The sequence below is a fragment of the Rattus norvegicus genome, chromosome 1 (genome assembly GCF_021556685.1).
Source record: "Rattus norvegicus strain SHRSP/BbbUtx chromosome 1, alternate assembly SHRSP_T2T, whole genome shotgun sequence".
NCBI lineage: Eukaryota > Metazoa > Chordata > Mammalia > Rodentia > Muridae > Rattus > Rattus norvegicus.
This window is the reverse complement of record NC_141534.1, coordinates 263,653,108-263,679,578: the sequence shown is the minus strand read 5'-3', so window position 1 is coordinate 263,679,578 and position 26,471 is coordinate 263,653,108. Positions and strand designations below refer to the sequence as shown.

Sequence of the window (26,471 nt, the reverse complement as noted above, 5' to 3'; positions counted from 1 at the left end):
CCTTGATATCTGTGTTATTTTAATAACTGTAAACAACATTATAAAACAGAACTATTTCCTATTTTACCAACCCATCTAATTGTTGCAGGAAAATAATAGACAGAGATAGAAACTTAGACAAATCATAGCCAAGTGTAAATGCTAAATTCAGACTTTGGTTATAACTGAGCATAACTATTTGCAAAAATAATGACCCTACATGAGAAATGCAATGAATTCATACAGAGGTAATAATTCCTTTATTTCCCTAAATGTCACATTTGTAAGAAGAGGAAAGTCTTCCTTACATCTCTTTCTTGTGTCCCTCACTGCAAGAAGGATGATTCTCGGGCATTCATTTGGCTATTGAAGATTCAAATACATAAACAAATGCTGGCATTAAACAATAGTGATATTTACATTGCACACTCATATTCCCTTTTCAAGAATAAGCCATGTATTTGTGAACTGTAGAGAATACAACAGTTAGTCTCCCCTTTGCACTAAATTAATAATAAATTAAAAATGAAATGAGAAACACAATTTCTAGGCATCAGGAAAAATTTTCTATTGTTGTTTTATTATCATTAGTGAAGTAGTTTTGATTTTTGAACTTCTTTGTTGCTTTTGTTTAGAAACTTAAATTTCCTAGTCTAAAGGGATGATAGATATAAAATCTTTGTCTTGTTTCTCATGAAGCTGATAACAATCTTTCGTTTTATAAACATCAACCCCGGTTATATACTAAACACAGCCTTTGATTCATTAAACATGACACAGATACAGATACAATCACATTTTTTTTCAAATTATATTAACCCGCAGGTTGGAAAAATGCCAACTCAACTGCTCTTCTGGGAGAATAGAAATCAATCAAAATCAGAATATCAAGTTAGATTGGGACAAGAAGCCTAAGTCAACTATCCTAGTGAATAAAGGCATGCTACCACTGTCTGCATCTCACCAGAAAGCGAATCAACTGAAAACTGGATTGATCCTGAAGGTGTGAACTAATGTCTGGTAATACATGTTAGCCTTGATTCTCCCTCTCTCATATCATATGAACTGGAACATGTCACTCAAAACTCTGAAGAAATCTCATGGACATCACTCAAGCACGTTCCAACAATCCTCAATCGCTGGGGGCCAAAAAGACTATATAGAACATGTCTGACTTCTATTTTTTGAACAGAAATGAAAGGGAACACATGGGAAAAGTTCCTAACTTTATTTTTTAGTGAAATGATTAAATGTTTTGCTATGCTGAAATAAACATACTAGCTATCAAATCAAGTGACAACTATCTTCTGATCTTTCTTCTGTGAAGAATTACAGAAGGAAGAAGAAACATGGTTTGTGAGGATATTTAAGAGACACACATATTAGGGTGTTTTTGAAAATGACTCTCAGCTATGATACAGCCCACACTGTGACTCTGATGTAATCTGCTTCAATGCGATGCTGACGGATGTCGATCCTCCCTGTTTCCTCAAGTTGTTTGATATAAGGTAATGGCTGTGTCCTGACAGACTGTTTGATCATTTGTGGGCCTTGCTGCTCTTTTGCTGGATTTTCCATTGTGAAGGGAAGTATGCAGGACTCAAAGAAGTGAAAAATATACTTGTCTTAGAGTTTCTATTTCTAGGAGGAAACACTAGGACCAAGACAATCCTTATGAAGGAAATCACTTAATTGATGCTGGTTCAGTTCAGAGGTTTAGTCCATTGCCATCACGGCAGAAAGCATGGCAGCATGCAAGCAGACATGGTGCTGCAGAGCTTTACTTTCAGATCCACAGGAAGAGAGAGAGCCTGAGCCTGACCTGGTTTCTGAAACCACAAAGTCTATCCCCTAGTGACACACTTCTTCCAAAAAGGTTACAACTACCCCCCACAAAGCCAAATCTCTCAATAGGGCCATTACGCTTGATCCTATGGGGGCTATTTTCATTCAAACCATTACAATACTTAGACAAAATTGTAAACTTTCTCTTAATTGAGGAATATGTCTACTATCTACTAACGTAAAGCCAGTCAATAATCAAATACCACCCAAATAGAACACATTCAGGAGATATTATTCACTCTTCCTTTGGGTGTGGTATACCTAAGGTTAGCAAGGAGTCTCACCAGTTGGTAGAAGATGGGGTTCAGTGGTAATGCTTGAGCAGTTTTATTCTGCAATGATATCACCCATGATAATGAAAATTTGTACATAAGCATGTGACTCTTTTCAAAGAAGAAATAGCATTACTAAGAACCATTTTTTTTTCATTACATGAAGTATGAGTTAGTAAACTTAGAATCCCATTGTCTGAAGCACAGCACCTGGTTGCCATTTTCTTATGTCCCTGCTCTTACTGCTTTGTTCACTGACCCTCTTGTCTTTACCATCATTCTGTGTCTCCTTCCAAGTCTCTCCAGATTTATGTGAATGTTAATTATTATATGAGTCCTCTAATGTCTAACACATACTGAACATTTTTCTGTTAAACATCCAATTATTTACTATATTATATTTACCTCCACGGGGTCTTTTTCCAAACTAAATGCTACATTTATCTACAGATTAATTTGATGGTGCTTTATACAGGACAGGAAATTGGGGGTTCAATCCAGCATTATATAAATCATCATGCTGCGAGGATTCGACTGACATTTTTAATATGAGCATTTGTCCTTTCTAAATGACTTTATACACACTCGTCAAAATATGTGTTAGGTAGAAATTAAAATTAAAGTTACTCACTTGACTTTCTGTAAGGCTACCAAATAAAGGATTGATCTTTTCTAATATCAAATTTCCTTTACAGAGTATCTGAAATTTTTCTATCTATAGATACCAAGATATTATATTCTTTCTAACATCTGGGAGACTTGGGCTTATTCATAACAACTGAATGTTAGAACTAATAAAAACTTCTCAAATATACTTTGCCTTAATTCTTTTTATCTTGTGTATTTTTCTTCAATTAAACATTAGCCCATATACACAATCTTCATATGTGATTATCAAAGATTATAGCAGGACTTCTTTGGACTCTCCATGAATTAAATAGTGACTTGGAGGCTTCCATTATAGTTTAAAGCTTAGGCCCTTTGCTGAGACAGTGTATTTAATTTTTTCCAGCTATATTACCTTCCCCCATCATGTGGATATCTCTATACTTTACCATCGGGTGAGGGGAGGTGCACAGAGCTATCTGTGCCCAGATATGCAGGCCCAAGGCAGGGGAGAATGATCTTTTTTGTTTTGTTTTGTTTTGTTTTTTTCTTTTCTTTTTTTTTCAGAGCTGGGGACTGAACCCAGGGCCTTGTGCTTGCTAGGCAAGCACTCTGCCACTGAGCTAAATCCCCAACCCCAAGAATGATCTTATTTCTGCCAATCTCAGGACAAAATTTCAAGGGTTTGGGCATGCCTTGACACCACTCTTGCTTCAGGCCTGATCTTCCCAGCCCCACATCTTGCTCTTTCTGTTTTCTAAAGGGAAGGTATTCATCATAGCCATCTTCCTATAGGTTCGGAATGCTTTGTTATTGAACAAGAACTTAATTGGCAGAGATTTTGCAATGCTACTTATCTGTCATTGTAGAAATTGGATGAGACAGGAGGAGGGATTCAGTGACCATTATGGGGTTAAGGAGGGAAGACACAAAGTGACCAGAGTTTGAGTATTGAGTTTTGGATGTCCTGGGCAGATCAAATTTGGAGAGTTTGCGGGAGATACTTAAGCACCTGTGTATTTTGGTCTCGTAACTCAGATTCAGTAACACAGAAATAGCATGTATTCTCTAGTAGAAGACAAGTTCCTCTATGTTCATCTCTCAGTAAGTCCACAGTTCTCTGATTTTGTAGAACAACCCCTGCTAGAGAGGTGATCTGTGATGGAGTGACTTGAGACTATATCTGTGGTCAAAGCCATTGCCTGGTCAAGATTATCCTAGAAGTAGTCAGTCAGATGACTTATTGGAAGAGAACTTTTCCAGGAGCTCCCCTGGTGTCCTAGGAAATGGTGAGACTCAGTCTGATGAGCAACGGGACAAGGACTTTTGATCCCTTCCTAGTTGTAAAATGAGTTCTTTGAATCATTAGAAGAGTGTAGAAAGCTTGAAACCAGAATTTTTTTTATTATTATTATTAACTTGAGTATTTCTTATATACATTTCGAGTGTTATTCCCTTTCCCAGTTTCCGGGCAAACATCCCCCTCCCCCCTCCCCTTTCTTATCGGTGTTCCCCTCTCCACCCTCCCCCCATTGTCCCCCTCCCCACAACAGTCTAGTTCACTGGGGGTTCAGTCTTAGCAGGACCCAGGGCTTCCCCTTCCACTGGTGCTCTTACTAGGATATTCATTGCTACCTATGAGGTCAGAGTCCAGGGTCAGTCCATGTATAGTCTTTAGGTAGTGGCTTAGTCCCTGGAAGCTCTGGTTGCTTGGCATTGTTGTACCTATGGGGTCTCGAGCCCCTTCAAGCTCTTCCAGTTCTTTCTCTGATTCCTTCAACGGGGGTCCTATTCTCAGTTCAGTGGTTTGCTGCTGGTATTCGCCTCTGTATTTGCTGTATTCTGGCTGTGTCTCTCAGGAGCGATCTACATCCGGCTCCTGTTGGTCTGCACTTCTTTGCTTCATCCATCTTGTCTAATTGGATGGCTGTATATGCATGGGCCACATGTGGGGCAGACTCTGAATGGGTGTTCCTTCAGTCTCTGTTTTAATCTTTACCTCTCTCTTCCCTGCCAAGGATATTCTTGTTCCCTTTTAAAGAAGGAGTGAAGCATTCACATTTTGATCATCTGTCTTGAGTTTCATTTGTTCTAGGCACTTAGGGTAATTCAAGCATTTGGGCTAATAGCCACTTATCAGTGAGTGCATACCATGTATGTCTTTCTGTGTTTGGGTGAGCTCACTTTAGACAGAACAATTTGCAAATTCATCTGGAATAACAAAAAACCCAGGATAGCTAAAGCTATCCTCAACAATGAAAGGACTTCAGGGGGAATCACTATCCCTGAACTCAAGCAGTATTACAGAGCAATAGTGATAAAAACTGCATGGTATTGGTACAGAGACAGACAGATAGACCAATGGAATAGAATTGAAGACCCAGAAATGAACCCACACACATATGGTCACTTGATTTTTGACAAAGGAGCCAAAACCATCCAATGGAAAAAAGATAGCATTTTCAGCAAATGGTGCTGGTTCAACTGGAGGTCAACATGTAGAAGAATGCAGATCGATCCATGCTTATCACCCTGTACAAAGCTTAAGTCCAAGTGGATCAAGGACCTTCACATCAAACCATATACACTCAAACTAATAGAAGAAAAACTAGGGAAGCATCTGGAACACATGGGCACTGGAAAAAATTTCCTGAACAAAACACCAATGGCTTACGCTCTAAGATCAAGAATGGACAAATGGGATCTCATAAAACTGCAAAGCTTCTGTAAGGCAAAGGACACTGTGGTTAGGACAAAACGGCAACCAACAGATTGGGAAAAGATCTTTACCAATCCTACAACAGATAGAGGCCTTATATCCAAAATATACAAAGAACTCAAGAAGTTAGACCACAGGGAAACAAATAGCCCTATTAAAAAATGGGGCTCAGAGCTAAACAAAGAATTCACAGCTGAGGAATGCCGAATGGCGGAGAAACACCTAAAGAAATGTTCAACATCTTTAGTCATAAGGGAAATGCAAATCAAAACAACCCTGAGATTTCACCTCACACCAGTGAGAATGGCTAAGATCAAAAACTCAGGGGACAACAGATGCTGGCGAGGATGTGGAGAAAGAGGAACACTCCTCCATTGTTGGTGGGATTGCAAACTGGTACAATCATTCTGGAAATCAGTCTGGAGGATCCTCAGAAAATTGGACATTGAACTGCCTGAGGATCCAGCTATACCTCTCTTGGGCATATACCCAAAAGATGCCCCAACATATAAAAAAGACACGTGCTCCACTATGTTCATTGCAGCCTTATTTATAATAGCCAGAAGCTGGAAAGAACCCAGATGCCCTTCAACAGAGGAATGGATACAGAAAATGTGGTACATCTACACAATGGAATATTACTCAGCTATCAAAAACAACGACTTTATGAAATTCGTAGGCAAATGGCTGGAACTTGAAACCAGAATTTAACACAGGAATTAGCACTGTTACTGAAATAGAGAAGAGCAGGTTGGTTAGCACACATTGGCTTAGTGACAGCCAAGGCAGAGAGCATTGGAGACTTTGAGGGTTAGTGCCCGTAGTGTGTAAAGCTGAGGTAGTAATAAGGAATGCACAAGAAGGGGACCATGTTTTTATTATCCTCTGAAGCTGAGAAAGAGTGATATGGGGGAAACAGGCATGAAGCCCCCTTTACATTTGTATGTAGACATGAATAGAATTCATTTGCTCACTCAACAGAGTCTGAAGACTTCTGTAGAGGCGGTCTAAAAAGTGAGGGTACCTTCAGACACCAGACCTGATACAGGACTGTGGGACCTGATATGCGGCTTGGAGAGGGGAGTGGCTCTTCCCAGTAATGGGTTGAAGACATGGATGAATAGAAGAGAAAGTGGAGGAGGAGGAGGAGGAGGAGGAGGAGGAGGAGGAGGAGGAGGAGCAGGAGCAGGAGCAGTAGCAGGAACAGGAGGAGGAAGAAAAAGAAGAAGCAGAGGCAGAGGAAGAAGCAAAGAAGAAGAGGAGGAGGAGCAGGAAGAGGAGCAGGAGGAGGAGAAAGAAAGAGAAGAAGAAGAAGAAGAAGAAGAAGAAGAAGAAGAAGAAGAAGAAGAAGAAGAAGAAGAAGAAGAAGAAGAAGAAGAAGAAGCAGAAGAAGAAGAAGAAGCAGCAGCAGCAGCAGCTATGTGAACATTGTTGGATCATACCTGGCAAGTGCTATTACTATTAGGGCTGAATTAATGGCATCTAAAGCTTCAATTGCCTAAGAAAATAGTGCTGGACAGAAGGTGGGGTTTTTATACCCCTTTAGGAGAGCAAAAAGTGGCTGTAGGGTACTGGTGGGGAGAGAAAACCATTGTCAAAGCCAATTGAGGTTTCCCAAAAGGCTTTAAAGGGAGGCAAGGATTGAGGATAAGAAAGTGAGTCTAAGAGAGAGTACTGAGGTGAGGGAAATTTCTACACCCAAAATGTGATGATCAGATTAAGCTGCATTTTGTGAAGAGCTATTTTAAATCCTATGAAGGATAGGATTTAGTTGATCCTTAAATTGGTAGAGTATGTAAAAAAGTCCACCCACATTAAGATATCATTCACATAATGCTAAATAAGGAGTCCTTTGTCTATGTTGGGACTTAATGCTGTGGCAACAGCATCTTGGCAGATGGTGAGGTTGTTTGCCATCTCTTGGGGTAGGACTGTGTACTGTTAGTAGAGGGTATTGAGAACTCAAAGGTTTGGCCATCCTATGGATGGAGAGGAATAGAGAAAAAAATCAGTCTTTAATGTTTATTGCTAAAAGAGGGACAGTGTCAGAAATGGTGGAAATGAGGGGTATCTCCCTTTGTGGATACCTCCAAATCATCATGGTTTTATTAACAGCCCTGAAATACTGTAGCCGTATCCATCCCCATGAGAAACACAGGTGTACTCCGTGGATCGTAGGAGGAGGAAATATCTTGAATAAAGTCTGAAGTCGGAGTTGTTTTCTTAACTGTGAGCCCTTTAAGTACCTCCCTTGAGGGAGGTTACTGTACAACCCATATAGTCTTATTGGTGAGCCAGTTGAAGCCGGGGACGTTATATTTAACACTAGCTCTTAAAAGTGTGAGTAACCTAGGGAAGGGGTTTTAAAGATTTTATGAGCATATCTATCCTTATGGGTATGATTATGGGAATAACCACTTACTCTATTGTAATTTTTTTTTATTGGTTGACTAGTGAGAGTAACTTTACGGGATTCCAGGATATCTCTTCCTAGAAGAGTGGTAACAATATTGCCCTCAAGTAGGGGGTATACCATGCCCACAGACCTATTAGGCTCCTCCCATTATGGAGGTTTGATTGGTATTAAAGGCATGGGAACAGCCTCCTATACCTAGAAGTTGAGCCTACAGATAAGTTCTCAGTCTTTATGGAACCTCTTCTTTTACAGTTGGTTTATCTGTTCCAGTGTCAATGATACATTTGACAATGTCACCTATTTTCGTGGTTATTTTTGGGTGGAGGCCTTCTGAGAGCCTGGAAACCCATTAAAGCCTCCATGGGAGCAGTTTTCCGTCCTAATGTTTGGGCTGAGGCTTGCCCTATTTTAAGTTGAAAGGCTTGCCATCCTTGTCATAATGGGAGTGACACTGTCTTCTCCAGTGGAAGCTCTTAAGGCATCAGGACAGAATGTCTTGGGTGAGGTGGCATTTCTGCTGGAGAGGATACCATTAGGATATTCATGTCTCTCTCCAGTGTCCCTTCTTGCTACATTTAAAGCATCCATGCTTTGCTCTCATAGCTGCTATAAATGCCTAAGCAATGGGAGCAGCCTGGTGGGATGCTCTCCCGATATCCTGAGTGGCCACAGTCCATTTTTCATAGTGCTCATCTTTAAGGCCCTGTCAAGCAAGCCTGCACTCAACAACCATAGCCTCATAAATGATGCTTTTATGAAGGCGATCTGTGGCTGCAGGACAGGGAGTTTTTTTTCTTTCTAAGCTTGTTTTAGTTCTAAGAATAAAGAACAGAGCCTCTTCTGCTTTTGGGGTGGTGGTGGTGGAGGAAAAGCACGGAGGAGGTGGGGGCTTGTGAGCCAGAGAATGAAGTGATTCTGCCTGAGCCTAGACGCACCCAGAGGAGCACGTGGTCCTACCACACTGCTGGCTGTGCTACATTTTGAGCTCCCATGAAAAAGACTTTCTGGCTGCTGAACAACTTACAGCCCAACTTAAAGAAGAAAACAAATTTAAAGAAACCATTACACAGATAACAGCCAAAGGATCAGGGGTAGAGCATGAAGATGAACAAGAAGTCATCCTTATTTGAACAGAAGAATCTGAAAGAATGTGGCCTGTGAGCAGAGTTTCAACCCATGAGGATAAAGAAAGGATCCGATGCTTTCCTGATGATCATTTGAGTCTCAGTGATTTAATCAACAATGAGAAAAAGGGAACAGGTATCAATCAAAACAGACTTTTCATAAAAATGGCATCTAAGTTTATGGGAAAATCACATGGAGACTATTATACTCTGAATGGCATGTTTGTCTCCACAGAAGCTGAGGAAGAGCATCGTGGTAGGAGGAAGAGAGCCAGAGGTCAAGAGCAACTGCTGAGTACCACAGTCCTGCTGCACAAATGGCAGTGTCTGTACTGTTTCCACAGCTCTCAGCTCCCCAGTCATTGTACAGTTGCAATTGGTGAGAAGGTTTATTTATGTTTGCTCAGTTTCCAATCTCTCACTGAAGAGCACTGCCTGACAGTCCCTCTGCACCCTCACCAAGCAGTCACTGTATTAGATGAAGATATCTAGGAGGAGATTCAGATGTTTTGGAAATCTTTGGTAAAAATGTTTGAAGATAAAGGATTGGATTGTATGTTTTCGGGGACAAGTATGGGTTTGAAGGAGCAGTATCACATGGTTTATGAGTGTATCCCTCCCCCAAAGGAAGTGAGTGATATGGCTCCCATCTATTTTAAGAAAGCCATAATGGAAATCTGATGGAGAATGGTCTATGAATAAGAAGTTGATTGATTTGTCTCCAAAACATATTAGAAAGTCTGTACCTAGAGGCTTGCCTTACTTGCTGTAGACTTTGGCCTTCACAGAGCATTTGCTCACATGATTGAAGAGCAGTACAAATTTCCTCACTACTTTGGAAAGGAAGTCATTGGTGGTATGCTGGATCTAGAACCCAGGCTGTGGAGGAAGGGAATCTGAGAAAGCCTTGAGGACCAGAGGAAGAAAGCGTTGCAGTTTGCTCAATGGTGGAAACCATATGATGTCAGTAAAAGTAAAAGCTCTTAAGTTTATGTTATGTGTCCTCTTCTATGCTGAGCCCATTCAGTTTGTGTCTATTCCATCTATAAACAACTGTGCCTTGGGCTGTAGGAAAAGCATCAGCAGCAACAGGATCAGCAACAGCAGCAGCGGCTGGCCACTCTAGTCACTGACGTCCATGTTAGGTCAAGTTGTTTTCTTCATCATGGCTCCTGGAAACTTGGTTTGGGTGAATGGGGAATAAGAGGAAGTGTCTCAGTTCCACATTATTGGCTCACATTTCGTTCTGTGTCTACTTCTGCATGTTCCAAATTACTCAGTTACTCTAGAGAAGGACTTCTTTCCAGAGGTCTAGCAAGGATGCAGGGGAAAGTGGGTCTGCTTCCAGGTAGATTCTGCCGCCTAGCTTTATTTGTATTTTATAAACAAGACTGGATGTTTTCAGTCTTGAAACTGAAATTTATTTCCTTAGTTTTATGGAAGAGTTTCTTTTTTACTGGTAGCATATAGTATCACTATGCACTACCTTGGTTAAAGATAAATATTAAAGGATTAAATGGTAATGAAACTATTCATAAATGCAAATTTGTTCTGGACCTTGAAATAGTCTGAATTTTGGTAATCATAAAAGTAATTGTTCTAAATAACTCAATTTTCAGTTGTCTGTAGCTCATGTAAATCTGAAATCTGTAGCCAAATCACTGTATTGGGGTTGTAATGTAGTCTCAGATGTTAAATAATGTAAGTATCTAGGGGATGTTCTCTTGTTCCTCCTTGATTAAAGGTACTTAAGTATTATTGTTCTTAATATTTGATCTTGAGAAAACCTTGGATTTATAAAATATGAATTTTAGGAAGTCTTTTATAACATGCTTTTAAAAAACCGAACTATGATGTTTTGTTTTGTTTTTTGTTTGTTTGGTTTTTTTTTTTTTTTTTTTGTCGATGCCTAGAATCAGTGCATCAGTGTGAAGGGTGCTCACATGTTTATTTTAATGTCAGGTCATCACTGTATCCATGCTATTTGTATGTTGCGAAGGCAACTGTTTCTTTTTATTTTTTTTCAAATGTGTAATGACAGAATCAGCCTTTTCAGAACTCAATGCAGAAGCCCATTAAAAGCCTGAGTATGGACTGCTCCCAAACTCCTTGGGAGAGAGAGCTCACGGCCCGGACAGGTGGGCACTCCTGAGATTGCAGAGCAGGAGAGACCACCAAAACTGCCCACCGTGCCCACATCCCTGGCCCAAGAGGAAACTGTATATGGCCTCTGGGAACCGGACGATAGGGGCACTAGAGCTGCAGGTCCCCCGCAGTCCAGATGCTGCCCGCACCTAAAGGGACACAGTCAACAGTTCTCTGCATCCAAATACTGTGGGGGGGGGGAGAGCTAAACCTTCAGAGGGGCAGACATGCCTGGGAAGGCAGAAGAGACTACACTCTGCCCACATTTCTGACTCCAGAGGAAAATACTTAATGCCATCTGGAACCCCATGCATGGGGGCTCCCGAAAAAGATAGCACAGGCCCTCGTGGTTGCCACCCTCACAGAGAGCTCAAAAGCAGACCCCCACGAGCAACTTGAGCCATGGGAAAACAGGTAAGACCAACTTTTGTGCTCCAAGCGATCTGCCTGTTGAACTCAGAACACAGCCCCACAGGAACATCTGAAGACCAGTAGGCAGGAAAGACTACACACCCGAAAACAGAAAACTCTGTTCCCATAACTGGCTGAAAGAAAACAGGAAAACAGGTCTACAGCACTCCTGAAACACAGGCCTATAGAACAGGCTAGCCATAGTCAGAAATAGCAGAACAAGGTAACACCAGAGACAACCTGATGGCCAGAGGCAAGCACAGGAAACCAAGCAATAGAAACCAAGACTACATGGCATCATCGGAGCCCAATTCTACCACCAATGCAAACACTGAATATCCAAACACACCAGAAAAGCAAGATCTAGATTTAAAATCATATTTGATCATGATGCTGGAGGACTTCAAGAAAGACGTGAAGAACTCCCTTAGAGAAACACAAGAAAACATAAATAAACAAGTAGAAGCCTATAGAGAGGAATCGCAAAAATCCCTGAAAGAATTCCAGGAAAACACAAGCAAACAGTTGAAGTAATTAAAAATGGAAATAGAAACAATAAAGAAAGGACATAGGGAAACAACCCTGGATATAGAAATCCAAAGGAAGAGACAAGGAACAATAGATAAAAGCATCACCAACAAAATACAAGAGATAGAAGAGAGAATCTCAGGAGCAGAAGATTCCATAGAAATCATCAACACAACTGTCAAAGATAATGTAAAACAGAAAAAGCTAGTGGTCCAAAATATACAGGAAATCCAGGACTCAATAAGAAGATCAAACCTAAGGATAATAGGTATAGAAGAGAGTGAAGACTCCCAGCTCCAAGGACCAGTAAATATCTTCAACAAATTCATAGAAGAAAACTTCCCTAACCCAAAGAAAGAGATGCCCATAAACATACAAGAAGCCTACAGAACTCCAAATAAATTGGACCAGAAAAGAAACTCCTCCGGTCACATAATTGTCAAAACAGCGAATGCACAAAATAAAGAAAGATTATTAAAAGTGGTAAGGTAAAAAGGTCAAGTAACATATAAAGGCAGACCTACCCGAATCACACCAGACTTCCCACCAGAGACTATGAAAGCCAGAAGATCCTGGACAGATGTCAAACAGACCCTAAGAGAACACAAATGCCATCCCAGGTTACTGTATCTTGCTAAACTCTCAATTAACATAGATGGAGAAACCAAGATATTCCATGACAAACCAAATTTATGCAATATCTTTGTACAAATACAGCAATCCAAATTATAATAAATGGTAGAGCCCAACATAAGGAGACAAGCTACACCCTAGAAAAAGCAAGAAACTAATCGTCTTGGGAATAAAACAAAGAGAAGAAAAGCACACAAACATAATCTCACATCCAAATATGACTATAACAGGAAGCAATAATCACTATTCCTTAATATCTCTCAATATCAATGGTCTCAACTCTCCAATAAAAAGCAAAGATTAACAAACTGGATATGCAATGAGGACCCTGCATTCTGCTGCCTACAGGAAACACACCTCAGAGACAAAGACAAACACTACCTCAGAGTGAAAGGCTGGAAAACAACTTTCCAAGCAAATGGTCGGAAGAAGCAAGCTGGATTAGCCATTCTAATATCAAATAAAATCTATTTTCAACTAAAAGTCATCAAAAAAGATGAGGAAGGACACTTCATATCCATCAAAGAAAAAATCCACCAAGATGAACTCTCAATCCTAAATATCTATACTCCAAATACAAGGGGACCTACATACATAAAAGAAACCTTACTAAAGCTCAAAGCACACATTGCACCTCAAACAATAATAGTAGGAGATTTCAACACCCCACTCTCATCAATGGACAGATCATGGAAACAGAAATTAAACAGAGACATAGACAGACTAAGAGAAGTCATGAACCAAATGGACTTAACAAATATTTATAGAACATTCTATCCTAAAGCAAAAGGATATACATTCTTCTTACCACTTCATGGTACTTTCTCCAAAATTGACCATACATAAAACAGTCCTCAACAGATACAGAAAGATAGAAATAATCCCATGTGTCCTACCGGACCACCACGGGCTAAAGCTGCTCTTCAATAACAATAAGGGAAGAACACCACATATACATGGAAGTTGAACAATGCTCTACTCAATGATAATCTGGTCAAGGAAGAAATAAAGAAAGAATTTAAATACTTCTAAGAATTTAATGAAAATGAGGCACAATATAACCAAACTTATGGGACACAGTGAAAGCTCTGCTAAGAGGAAAACACATAGCTCTGAGTGCCTGCAGAAAGAAACAGGAGAGAGCATATGTCTGCAGCTTGACAGCACACCTAAAAGCTCTAGAACAAAAAGAAGCAAATACACCCAGGAGGAGTAGAAGGCAGGAAATAATCAAACTCAGAGCTGACACCAACGAAGTAGAAACAAAAAGGACCAGAGAAAGAATCAACAAAACCAAAAGTTGGTTCTTTGAGAAAATCAACAAGATAGATAAACCCATAGCCAGACTAACAAGAGGACACAGAGAGTGTGTCCAAATTAACAAAATCAGAAATGAAAAGGGAGACATAACTACAGATTCAGAGGAAATTCAAAAAATTATGAGATCCTACTACAAAAGACTATATTCAACAAAACTTGAAAATCTGCAGGAAATGGACAATTTCCTAGACAGATACCAGGTACCGAAGTTAAATCAGGAACAGATTAACCCTTTAAATAACCCCATAACTCCTAACGAAATAGAAGCAGTCATTAAAGATCTCCCAAACAAAAAGAGCCCAGGTCCAGACGGGTTTAGTGCAGAATACTATCAGACCTTCATAGAAAACCTCATACCAATACTATCCAAATTATTCCACAAAATTGAAACAGATGGAGCCCTACTGAATTCCTTCTATGAAGCCACAATTACTCTTATACCTAAACCACACAAAGACCCAGCAAAGAAAGAGAACTATAGACCAATTTTTTTTATGAATAGCCATGCAAAAATATTCAGTAAAATTCTGGCAAACCGAATCCAAGAGCACATCAAAACAATCATTCACCATGATCAAGTAGGCTTCAACCCAGGCATGCAGGGATGGTTTAATATATGGAAAACCATCAACGTGATCCATTATATAAACAAACTGAAAGAACAAAACCACATGATCATTTCATTAGATGCTGAGAAAGCATTTGACAAAATTCAACACCCCTTCATGATTAAAGTCCTGGAAAGAATAGGAATTCAAGGCCCATACCTAAACATAGTAAAAGCCATATACAGCAAACCAGTTGCTAACATTAAACTAAATGGAGAGAAACTTGAAGCAATCCCACTAAAATCAGGGACTAGACAAGGCTGCTCACTCTCTCCCTACTTATTCAATGTAGTTCATGAAGTTCTAGCCAGAGCAATCATACAACAAAAGGAGATCAAGGGCATACAGTTTGGAAAAGGAGAAGTCAAAATATCACTATTTGCAGATGATATGATAGCATATTTAAGTGATCCCAAAAGTTCCACCAGAGAACTACTAAAGCTGGTAAAGAACTTCAGCAAAGTGGCTAGGTATAAAATTAACTAAAATAAATAAGTAGCCTTCCTCTACACAAAAGAGAAACAAGCCGAGAAAGAAATTAGGGAAATGACACCCTTCATAATAGTCCCAAATAATATAAAATACCTCTGTGTAAATGTTCTGTACAATAAGAACTTCAAGCCTCTGAAGAAAGAAATTGAAGAAGACCTCAGAAGATGGAAAGATCTCCCATGCTCATGGATTGACAGGATTAATATAGTAAAAATGGCCATTTTACCAAAAGCGATCTACATATTCATTCAATTCCCATCAAAATACCAATCCAATTCTTCAGAGAGTTAGACAGAACAATTTGCAAATTCATCTGGAATAACAAAAAACCCAGGATAGCTAAAACTATCCTCAACAATAAAAGGACTTCTGGGTGATCACTATCCCTGAACTCAAGCAGTATTACATAGCAATAGTGATAAAAACTGCATGGTATTGGTACAGAGGCAAACAGATAGACCAGTGGAATAGAATTGAAGACCCAGAAATGAACCCACACACCTATGGTCACTTGATTTTGACAAAGGAGTCAAAACCATCCAATGGAATAAAGATAGCATTTTCAGCAAATGGTGCTGGTTCAACTGGAGGTCAACATGTAGAAGAATGCAGAACAAACCATGCTCATCACCCTGTACAAAGCTTAAGTCCAAGTGGATCAAAGACCTCCACATCAAACCAGATACACTCAAACTAATAGAAGAAAAACTGGGGAAGCATCTCGAACACATGGGCACTGGAAAAAATTTCCTGATGCCCTTCAACAGAGGAATGGATATAGAAAATGTGGTACATCTACACAATGGAATATTACTCAGCTATCAAAAACGATGTCTTTATGAAATTCATAGGCAAATGGATGGAACTGGAAAATATCCTGAGTGAGGTAACCCAATCACAGAAAAACACATATGGTATGCACTCTTTGATAAGTAGCTATTAGCCCAAATGCTTGAATTACCCTAGATGCACAGAACACATGAAACTCAAGACGGATGGTCAAAATGCGAATGCTTCACTCCTTATTTAAAAGGGGAAGAAGAATACCCTTGGCAGGGACTAGAGAGGCAAAGATTAAAACAGAGACAGAAGGAACACCCATTCAGAGCCTGCCCCACATGTGACCCATACATATACAGCCACCCAATTAGACAAGATGGATGATGCAAAAAGTGCAGGTCAACAGGAACCAGATGTAGATCTCTCCTGAGAGACACAGCCAGAATATAGCAAATTCATAGACGAATGCCAGCAGCAAACCACTGAACTGAGAATAGGATCCCCGTTGAAGGAATCAGAGAAAGAACTGGAAGAGCTTGAAGGGGCTCGAGACCCCATATGTACAACAATGTCAAGCAACCAGAGCTTCCAGGGACTAAGCCACTACCTAAGGACTATACATGGACTGACCCTGGACTCTGACCTCATAGGTAGCAATGAATATCCTAGTAAGAGCACCAGTGGAAGGGGAAGCCCTGGGTCCTGCTAAGACTGAAACCCCAGTGAACGTGATTGTTTGGGGGAGGGCGGTAATGGGGGGAGGATGGGGAGGGGAACACCCATATAGAAGTGGTGTGGGAGGGGTTAGGTGCATGTTGGCCTGGAACCAGGAAGGGGAATAACAATCAAAATGTTATACTCAAAAGAAATACTCAAGTTAATAAAGATAAAAAAAGCAGTAAGACAAATTAAAAAAAAAGCCTGAGTATGTAGCAATTATAAGGGGTATATTCTTTACATCCATCTGCCAAATTTCATTTCTTTAGTTACCTTTCAGGGTTGCTGGTAGTAGAGCTTGATTAATGAAAAAATAAGTAGGACAACTTTTTCTGATGTCTGTGGCTTATCTCCAAATGTTACTCTGTATATTATCATACATATTATGTAATTAAATATTACTATATTCTCTATATTTATTCCATGTTTATTCTAATATACATAAAATGAGGTCTATCTCCTCATACTGGCGAATGTGATCAACCGTGTGTTCTATATAATTGATGGTCTCTGTTTCGAATTATCTGTACTTGTATAAATAAAAATGTTAATTCTGAATATTCTCGAGTAAGTTCAGCAATTTCTATACACACAACAACTCATGACTAATGCCTCTGTTAATTTAGATCTTATTGGCTTAATACTGATGCCTTGATTATGTTTGGTTTTGTATCATAAGTTTGGCTTGCTCCAATTTTTTTCTCATGTGAGGGGATCTTTAATATTGAGTCATTTCTGTTATTAAGGAAAACAACAAAAACAACAGCAAAAACAAAAACAAAAAATCAAATAAACTAAAGCAAAGGAATAAGAAAATTCTGAATTTCTGTGTTATCTCATCCTACAGCAGCAAAGGTGTGCCAGCCATTCTTGGAACTTAGATGCTGCCTTTCTGCATTGGCGGGACCTTAGCAGAATACTTGACAGCCATCTTGTTGCCAGAGAACTCTGAGTTTCAGCTGCCATCAATTACTTCTTTTCTATTGGAAAGTGCCGTTTTCCATCTTCTATCATGACCACTTGTAATTTAGCATTCTACCTCTCAGTCCTGTCTTTATCTAAGTGTGTTTTAGCTTGATCTTCCTCAGAGCATACAGAGAAAACTGTGATCATCTTTTAACACATTGTAATTAATTCCTGTTCCAGGTATTGGTCATCAGGCCTTTATTACAAAATTCCATAGAGAGAACCTCTGAACAATTCTTGAGTGCCCTTAGGCAGGTGAGGGAGGATGAATATTTCATAACAGAATCAGCTAACAGGTCATAGAGTCGGCTGTACCAGAATCCTGCCAGTACTCAGCCCTCTGCGGGTACAGAATCAACAACTGAAATTACAGTGACACGTTTTCATACAATGTGAACAAAAGACTACCCTAATAACCCACAGGCTACCCTTTTGCTATAACTGATCTCTAAACACCAAAGCTTTCAGAGGGTAACTCTGACTACTCTTCTTAGTTTTCCTCTTTCCCATTAAGTAGAAAAGACTATACTTTAAGAGTGTGAGTTAACCTACCCATCTCCCATTCTCCATGTTTCAAGCAATCCCTTGCTCTCCTTCAGAATTTGTAGAGAAACTAAAATTCAAGGTTCATCTTTCTTGTTATACCTGTCATTAAGAATTTGTTTACTCTTCTTCAAGTTCTGTAAATACCTACTTGACATCTTTCCTGGAAATGCTACAGTTTTAGTATCCTTTCTTCCTTACTTCCTTTTTTCTTTCCTTTTTTAAACACATTACATTTAGTTTAACAATTACTTCTCACTTTTATTAGGTAGTAAAATGTTATGTCCAGGACTCAAATTTTCTTATTCATGGCTGCTGTCCTTAAGTTATTTAATTCATCTAAAAGTAGAATTAAAATTTATTTGTATTAACTTTAACTGGACCAAAAAAAATTATGGAGCCTTAACCTTGGATTTGATTTTTGAAAATATGTGAAAAATGTTCATATTTTAGGTTTCTGTCATTTTGAACTATTGTGAATTTACAAGTGTATTTTAAAGGTGAGATGATTTTAATCCTAAATGAAAATCACAAAATTCTATAAGTGATAAATGTGAGTGATTTAATGTATACTTTTTTGTTTATGAATTTGTGTTCCACATATATTGGAAAACAGATAAACCATAGAACTTGAAAGTTACTTGAAATCTACTTATTTATTAAGAAAATTGTAGGGCAAGAAAATAGTGAAGACTAAATAGTATGTTTGTCTATTAGAGTTTTGTCTCTAACCTTTTAACTTCCAAACCATCAATACTGAAATACCATGATTCAATACACTTTTATAAACAGCGCTATCACTTTAATTTACCCTCTAAAGTAAAAAAAAATTATAGTGTCATGAGAAAACACCTTAATTATTTCATAAATGTATTTTGATTAAGGCAATTTTTAATAATTCCTGAAAGTTTTTATGGAGCTTTAAGCTAGAGGGAAGAAATGCATTTCATGTTAAAAGTCAAATGTGATTAAAAATCTTTCAACTTTTTTACTCTACTCAGATTGCTTTATAGCAATTACAATACACTTCTAATTTTTATGAATTTGAACATAACTTCCAGGGAAATCAAACTTTAGGAACATCACTAAGGTTTCTCAACTGATTCTCAGTTTCTGTCTGGTAGTCCTAGTGCTTTCAGTCTTATAATGGTGCTTCAGTTGGAGAGAGTCTCTAAAGTTATAGTTAAGGTCTTTCAAGTAGGCCCTGGTCCAACATGATAGCCGGCCTTAGAAGAAAAAAAGTTTTCTGAGCTAGCAAGATACCTTGAAGGGCAAAAGAAATTTTTATGAAGCTTGGTGACCTGAGTTCTGAACCTAGGACCCATATGTCATAAAACAAACAAAAACAAACAAACAAACAAACAAAACCTGACTCCCACTATTTGTTTTCTGACTTCCACATGTGCACCACTGAATGAGTACCTTGCCCAAGCACACGCATACAAAACCCAAAAATAAATAAATAAATAAATAAATAAATAAATAAATAAATAAATGAATGAATGAATGAATATTTTAAGTTAAAAATTAAAGGAAATCAGGACAAAAACATATGGACAAAAAAGCAACTGATAAAATGACCATAAGCCCAAGGCATCCAGCGTTCTGATTTGAATGTAAAATGTCTGTAATGGTTATATGTTAATCACCTGGTCTTTATACAATGTCTCTGCTGTGGGAGACCTTGAAACCCTTAGGGCTGAAGCCTAGTTAGGTAAAGTATGGCCATACTGTTGTGACTTTGAAGACAATAATTGGTCTCAGCGTTATCCATTCTCACACTGCTTCATACCTGCACAGGATGATGAGGCTTCTCTACCACACGGACCTTCCATGATGTGAAGCCATGAAATGAAGCATCTGACATCACAAACCAACACCAAACCCTCCCTTCTTCATATGCTCTGGTCAAGTATTACAACACAATGGGGAGAGAAGTAACATCACACTCATTACCTTAACCCCCAGTGCTTTTCGTCAGAATTCTGTTGTAATAAATTTGTCGAACTCATATAATCTTTGTTACTGACAGATTAACCAGACTAATGTGATTAGAGTTTTCTTTAAACTAGAAACCCACAGCTCCATTTCTTCCTCTTTTAAAATGAAATTCCATGAAGTAGGGGGCCCTCAACACTGTAGTCACATTCTTCTCTTGAACTTCATTTATTTATACTATAATTGGAATGTTTTCCACTAGAGGGGCGTAGAAAAGAATGAGGCTTAACTTTGAAGTCAGTGGGAGACCATCTAAAAGGGAAGGCATATGCAGGTACACAGGAAAAAAAATCTGTAGTTCTGTCGCCTTCTCCACATTGTCTCACATGTCAGCAGCTATGCCATAGCAGTGACAGATGAAAATAAGCTGAAATCTTCAAAATCAAAAGTAATCTAAAACTTCTCATAATGTTAACAATACTAGAGACTGTGGATATCGCCAATATGTCCCTAATAAATTTTCTAGACAAAATAAACAATGTTTTCTATAGTACCATAAAACATAAAATAAAATATACTTTTCATTTTTTTATTTGGAAGTGACAAAGGTACAATGTTAGTAAAATCAACTGTATTAAATTATCTTCAAGTATTTAATCTTAGTTTCAAGGCTTGAAAGAGATTCCAGGAAATCAAAATTCTGTAAATCTGCAAACTCATTGGAATGTTTACTATATACAAACATTCAAAGTGTGTAAAATATAACTATGTCAGTTAAACTAACTATAAGTTGTCCAACCTTACAAAAGGTTTAATTTCAAAAAATAAGTTAGACTTAAAGTATAGTGTTACTCATAATTTGTGCTATATTCAGTGACTAGATTTTTAGATCAAACTATTTCATGTGTTCTTTGTTTTACTGTGTCTTATTTGGAGACATTTGCCTGTAATTTTAGGCAAATTTAAGAAATCCAATCAAATTATAAATATTACATAAAACCAAGAATAAAAAGCCCTTTGACATAACTTTAAAATATGTTCAATGTGGAAGTTTTTGCCACATTATTATCTAAGCAATTACTTTTATTGTAAAAAGATCCAACTCTAATGACATTTTCTTCTTATCCCCTTCATTTACAGTAAACTTCTATTATTTTATTTTATTTTATTTTATTTTATTTTATTTTAGAGCTGGGGACCAAACCCAGGGCCTTGCGCTTGCTAGGCAAGCGCTCTACCACTGAGCCAAATCCCCAACCCTACAGTAAACTTTATTTTGGGGAGTCAGAGTTTGTTCTTCTGATTTGTGTGATGTGTGAGTGTGTGTGTGTAATTGAGTTTGGGGTACATGTGTCACATCATGCATGCAGAGTTAGAGGAAAACCATCTGTTGCTTATCTTTGCCTTGCCCTCAATGTGAGACAGTTTCTTTTAGCCAGGCTAAAAGTGCTGGGCTTCTGGAGACAGATTCTGTCACCTTTTATCTCATAGCCCGCAGGCATTCTGCAATTACAGATGCTGGCATTACTGGATCTGATGTCCATACAGTGCTAGGGATCTGGGCTCAGGTCATCGGGCTTATGCGCCATGTGTATTTTCCCCCTGAAACATCTCCTCATCTTGCAGGCCTGGGATTAAAACTAGAGTCTGAATAGTGTTTATGTTTGGGATACTCAAGAGAAATATGGGGAAGATAAAGTTGTGGTGAAGTGGAGATAAGAGAGCTGCCTGATAATCTTTAGAATGTCATACTCACCCTGTAGCATGCTTGGGGATGTATAGACTTAATACTCACATTACATAGCATTACAGTATCTCTTTTTAGAAATCATTTTATTCATTTACGTTCAAATGATATCCCCCTTCCTGGTTACCCCTCCACAAATCCCCCATTCCATCCCATCTCTCCCCCCTTCTCTTGGCCTCTATGAGGGTACCCCTCTACCCACTCACCCACTTACCCACTCAACCACTCCTGCCTCAGTGCTCTAGCATTCTTGATTACACTGGGTAATCAAGCCTCCACAGGACCAAAACCCTCACTCCCATTGATGTCAGAAAAGGCCATCCTCTGCTACATGTTTCTGTAGCTATGGATCCTTCCATGTATACCTTTGGTTAGTGGTTTAGTCTCTGGGAGCTCTGGGTGGTCTGGTGAGTTGACATTGTTCTTTTATGAGGTTTCAATCCCCTTCAACTCTGTCAGTTCTTCCACTAACTCTTCCATTTGGGGTTCCTAGGCTCATGCCAATGGTTGGCTGTGCACAGCTGCATCTGTATAGGACATGTGCTGCTAGAACTTCTCAGTGAACAGCCGTACAAGGCTCCTGTCATCAAGGACTCCTTGTCATCAGCAATAATGTTGGGGTTTGGTATCTGATGATAGGTTGGATCTCTAGGTGGGGCAGTCTCTAGATGTCCTTTCCTTTTTTGAACCTTTTTCCTATTCCGTTTTTTGTCCCTTTCCTTTAGACGGGAACATTTCTGGGTTAACAATTTTGGGATATGTGGGTGGCTCCATTCCTCTACTAGGGGCTGTTATTATAAATGGGAGATGGTCTCTAAAGGTTTTATCTCTCCTTCTATGCATGTTTCAGTTAAAGTCATCCCCATTCTGTCCTGAGAGACTCTTGCTTCCCTGGTGGCTGAAACTTCCTAGTGGCCACCCTCAGTTCTCCATCCCCAACTGCTACATATTTCAATTTCCTGACCCTCTGTACTTCTCTTCTGTCCCTTCCAATATTTGGTCCTGCCCCCTTTTCCCTCCCCTCTTCTCTCCCAGAATCTTCCCTTTCTCTACCTCCTGTGATTATTTTGTTCCCCCTTCTATGTAGGATTGAAACGCCCACATTTTGGTCTTGCTTCTTCTTAAGCTCCACATGATTTGAGGGTTGTATCATGGATATTCTGAGCTTTTGGGCTAATGTCCACTTATCAGTGAGTATATACTATGTGTGTCCTGTTGTGACTGAGTTACCTCACTCAGGATGATATTTTCTAGTTCCATCCATTTGCTTGTAAATTTCATGAAGTCATTGTTTTTAACTGCTGAGTAGTGCACCATTGTGTACCACATTTTCTGTATTTTTTCCTCTGTTGAGGGACTTCTACGTTGTTTCCAGCTTTAATATAAGACTACTATGAACATAGTGGAGCATGTGTCCTTGTTATATGTTGGAGCACCTTTTGCGTGTATGCCCAGGAGTGGTATAGCTGGTTCTTCAGGTAGAATTATTTTCAATTTTCTGATTGATTGATTTCCAAAATTGTTTTACCAGCTTGCAGTCCGACCAGCAATGGAGGAGCCTTCTGCTTTCTCCACATCCTCACTAGCATCTGCTGTCACCTGAATTTGGATCTTAGTCTTTCTGATTGATGTGAGTTGGAATCTCAGGGTTGCTTTGATTTGCATTTCCCTGTTGACTAAGGATGTTGAACATTTCTTTAACTGCTTCTCAGCCATTTGGGTACTTTTTTTAAGTCAGCATCAAAACTGAATTACAGGATGGTCTTAAATTTTCAAATATAGGTCATAGCTTTTTGTAAATTTACACAATCTCTGCGTTTAGTGCAGGACATACTCACACACACACAGAGGTTTGGAGAGCCAATAACATTTGTGAAGGTCACGTTATAAGAAGTGGAAAGAAGCAGAAATTCACTTTCTATTTAGCTATTAATATTATTGATAGCGCCACAGAACTGCATTACATCAATATTAAAAATCATTCAGAGCAGCCATCAGGGGCCTATTCAATGTGCAGTATATCCCATGTAACTCTACTAATATGTGGCAGAGGCAAAGCTTCAACGAGAACTGGAATGAAAGGCCAAAGTCTTCATTTATTATACCAAACTGTCATTGCCAAATTACTCTATATCATTACAAATGGATTGAAAAATTAAACTCACAGCTGATGTTGCCTGGAAAATCTGGCACTGATCCATATGTAGACTTGCTATTAGCTGAGCTCTGGCTCATTAGACAGCCCAGACTTGAAGCAAATTGCTTAAGATGCAACATATGAAACAGGTCTATCGATTAAGCATGGCTCACGTCATAATTAAAGCACGCCTTATCTGTATCTCTCACTGTCCCTTAAAATGACATGTAAGAAATCGTCTTAGCTTGACCATGAATGAAAATCGCCAAGGTTCATGACTTTTACTTCACATGTTGGTAACTGAAAATTGTGCTTTGTTTCTCTCTTTATAAATGTTATTATTTTTTATTTATTCATTCTTCTCTCATGCATCTGGACTGCACACTCCCCTTTGCTTCTCTCCTCACGGCCCCACTCCTCAGATCCACTGTTCCTCCTTCTCTACTTCCCTTCAGAAATGAGGATGCTCTCCTGTGATATCGACCAAGTTTGACATTACACAATGTGGTAAGCCTAGGTATATGCCCTCATGTGAAGGCTGGATGAGGCAACTAAATAGAAGGATGAAAGTCTCAGAGGCAGGCAAAAAAAATCAGAGACACCCGCACTCTATTGCTGAGAGCCTAACAAAAATTCCAAGCTAAAGAACCACAGGCTATATGCAGAGAACCTTGTCTAGACCCATGCAGGCCCCGTTATTGTAACTTCAGTCTGTTTGCCCCCATGAGCCCTGCTTAGTTGGTTCTGTGGGCCCTGTTCTGGCGTTCTCAATTTCTGTGGCTCCTACAATGCTTTCTACCCCTCTTCTGCAAGGTTCCTTAATATTTAGCTGTGGGTCTCAATATCTGCTCCTATCAGCTGCTGGAGAAAGCCTCGTCAATTAAGATTGTGCTAAACACCAATCTATGAGTATAGCAGAATGTCATTGGAAATAATTCCATTGACTTTATTTTTTATTTGATTTTTTATTTCTTTGGCAGTCATGTTTGGTTCTTCCCTAGGTCTCTGAACTATCCAGCTTCTGAATCCTGGCCATCTAGGTAGTGCTGGGCACGGGCTCCCTCTCCTGGTGGTGCCTCAGATTAGAGTAGTCATTGGTTGGCTAAGTCCCACAAGCTCTAAGTTACAATTACCCCAGTGTCTCTTTGTAGGCAGGGCAGATTGTGGGTCGTAGATTTTGTGGCTGAGTTGGTTACAGAAGAATGAAGGTTCAAGCTTCATATCCTGCGTTAGTTACTAGGTATCCTCATTAACATCACCCTCATAACATTCAAGATCTGTTTCCACTGGACTAAGTTTCCATATCACCCCCTAAATGATGACCCATTCCAGTAGACTCTCCCCTTCCTCTGTTCTCACTCCTTCCCTCCTCCCTTCCTCCACCCCTTCCTTTCATACATGACCACTCCTATTTCTATTCCCACTTGTCCCCAGTCCATCCATCAAACTTAGTCTATTTTCCCTGCCCTGGAAGATCTTCTGCCTCTCTTCTTTATCTAACTTCTCTGGATCTGTGAACTACAGTGTGATTATTCTTTACTTAACTAACAATGTGTATGAGTGAGTACATTTCACACTTTTCTTTCTGGGTTGCCTCACTCACAAGACAATCTCAAATTGGAAAGTAAAAACCTTCAAATCTTCCACAGTATTGAAAAGTTGGATGCCAAATCAGCGTTGAGACCTGTGCTCTACTCCAATTAGAGCTGTTAAAATTCAAGTCTGGCACCAAGAAAATGAACCATTGGTTGGTTCTCTGTCTCTCAAATGTCCACTATTGAAACCATATGAACATATTCATTGGAAGATTATGCTTTCCAGTCCATTGAAGTAGCTTTCCATGAACTTCACTGATCTCTTGTTAAGGCCTTAGGAAATAAATAGGAAGAACTAATGTTTTTTTCCTCTTGACACAAGCTATCATTGTTTCTTAGGAAAACATTTGAAAAGAGTTCCTCTTTCCCTGATGCCTTTTCACTAGGAAGTGGTGCCAACAAAGCTGCCACGAGCAAATTGCCCTCTGTGATTCATTCCTTCCATTTTCTGTGCCATTCAAAGTTATTTGTGAATTTATTATGTCATGTTCTTTATAGCCTGAACAAATGGGTTACAAGACTAAAGGAATTGCTTGAGAAAAATGTGAAAGCTAATGGATGAAATGCTATGACAAAAAGTATCTTTTTATATCAAGAATATTCTGGCATGTTATTAATGGGTAAACAGACATTGTTCTGTTACATTTTTTCTTCATTTTTGTTTATGACATGCTTCAATTTATACATTTTGATGTTAAAATATCTCTTAATTAAACTACTAAATTCAAAATTATTTTAAAATTAAAAAGGACATACTCTTGAAAATGAATATTTGGACTTTAGGAAAATTAATTGTAAATACTATGTAAATCATGTGAGCATTTCATTGAAGTCTCCCTGTAGTCAGTGTGAGAGTCTCTAAGTATATACAAATTCTTATCTATTATAAATGCTAATATATGTATATATGCTCACATTTATATGTGTACTTTAAAAATTCCCTTTTGTGA

At 39.0% G+C, this 26,471-nt stretch overlaps 1 pseudogene; it reads left to right on the top strand.

The window, feature by feature from the left end:
* The first annotated feature begins 1,437 nt into the window (after nucleotides 1-1,437).
* On the top strand, nucleotides 1,438-9,948 carry Cwf19l2-ps1 (CWF19 like cell cycle control factor 2, pseudogene 1; annotated as a pseudogene).
* The last annotated feature ends 16,523 nt before the right edge of the window (nucleotides 9,949-26,471 follow it).